The following is a 2,287-nucleotide window of genomic DNA, read 5'->3' on the forward strand; positions in this document are numbered from 1 at the left end:
CTATGTGATTTTCTCCTAGAGTCATAGGACTGTTAGCTCAGATAATCAGCTCACCATACCCTTGACGTCTATGAAATAAACACTTTGAAATTACAGTTTAGTTCAGTGACTATAGACTGTACCTTAATCTCATGTTGATGCTTTCTTAAACAACATGTTACTTATGTTGGGAACCTCAAAGACATCTCCAGCTCTTTGTTTCTGACCCTCCCTATCTAGTTGCCCCTCTTGTTTTATATATGTCATCTCAGAAATGGTCTTAATATCATCTCTTCTTTTTAGCCACCACTTCAATTATCATCACATAGACTAAGGGGCCTTTGTGACCCTTCAATCTATATTTTATCCTGTTTCTGGGACCTAGGCTCTAAGTGCCACAGTGCAGTCACACTTGATATTTCACCTCCCTGTAGAATTTGGAAATATGGAAATAAGATTACTTTAACCAGGCAGGATTCCCAGACCTATAACATGACACAATACCTTGACACTTCTTCTGAAGACCTGTATCAATGAAAACAATTGGCCAGCCTCAGAAATCTCTACAGAAAGACTGAAAAAGGCTAGCCCTGGAGGATCCATGGCCAAGAGGACAAGCTCCTACCTGTGAAAGACATAGCCCATCAATGCAGGGAGTGTATGCCTATAAGGAACTGGTACCTTGAGTTAATAATACCTGATGGCATCAACCACTAGGATCTTCTGACTAACTCTTTATACTGTAGCTTCTTTTGTCTGTGGTGTGTTTAACATGAGTTCTGATCCCATAGAAACTGAGAACTTCTTTATGGGTTAATCCTCACTTTATTCAGCCTCTGAGATTACAGAATATAAAAGTACGAAAGGCTTCCAGGGGTCACACAGCTCAAATGATGAGGGGTCTGAAGGCCAAAAAGGATACAGGACTTGCCAAGTTTTCACATAGCGCTAGATCCAGGGATCAAACCCAGGACTCTACTATACCTGGTTGCCTCTGCTTATAACCTTGTTGAGGAGATAGCTAACAAAGTGCAAGGTACGGAGTTCTCTTTGTGGACACAAAGGCAGAGAAAATTATCCTCCCAATGGCAGTCTACAGCTCCCATGTCCCCTTCATTCAAACTGAATGGGTATTTTGTTCTCCCCTTACACCATCTGCACAGGTTCTGCCTTCTTTAGAGGTGAATGGGCTTCTCCCCTGCCAATCCATCTCTTGCTGGGCAAGTGGAGCAGAAAGCCCTTGCTTTCAATCCACTTTTAGAGCATAAGCCAAATCAAAGATCATTTAAAAAAACCATTTCAAAGACACAGGCAAGCCATATGTCTGAGGCCCTAAATGGGATCTGCAGCAGTGCACAGGCCAAGATGGAAGTGTCAATGCTCATGGGGCTCTCTTCTCACAAGGTACACTGAGACCCCCCCTTAAACTTGTGACCTGAGTTAGGATACCTACATCCATTCTGCTCAATGCACCTGGGCAGCTCTTCCTAGCAGCAGATATTTTTCTTTGAACCTCTGTTAGGTGTAACTACCAATGCTTCAAATTCCAGGTAACCTACTCAAAAAGAATTTTGAGAATATAATAGTCTTGTTGCACAGGCTGGGAATCACCACCCCCATCTAAAACTCAAGTAACCCTGGATATCTATCAAGTCATGAAAAACTTGTACTTGTTCTGATGAGATACTTTGTGATGTTATTGATTTTCTCACACCAAACTCTGCTTTCAATGTATTTTGACCTAACTGGCGTATTGATTACGTACAGCTATTAGGTACTTTTGGTAGGTAACAGTAGGTTCCCATTTGGCAAGGAAAGTGGGTAAGAGTTAGCTATGCTCCATTACTTTGTTAGCAGTTTATAAAAAGAGCCAGTGTCAGATCAAATTGTGCCATAGACATTAATTAAAACACATTTCTTAGCGAACACACATAGGAGTGTTCACACAAGATTTACTGTAAGATCTCCATGCTTTCAAGATTTGCAAGCTGTGGCCTTTTCTGTTTAGCTTTTTTCATTTGGCATGATGTTTTCAAGGTTTATTCAGGTAGCATGTGTCAGTTCTTCACTTATTTTTATTACTGAATAATATTCCATTGTATGCATATACCACAACTTGCTTATTCATTCATCAGTAGATGGACATTTAGGTGTTTTCTGCTATTTTGCTATTATGAATAATGCTGCTATGAACTTTAGCGCGTTCATGTTTTGGGTGGACATATGCTTTCATTTCCCTGGAATATATACCTAGGAGTGGATTATATATCTTATGGTAACTGTTTGGCCTTTAACAGAACTGCCAATT

Source organism: Neomonachus schauinslandi, chromosome 9 (genome assembly GCF_002201575.2).
Source record: "Neomonachus schauinslandi chromosome 9, ASM220157v2, whole genome shotgun sequence".
Taxonomy (NCBI): Eukaryota; Metazoa; Chordata; class Mammalia; order Carnivora; family Phocidae; genus Neomonachus; species Neomonachus schauinslandi.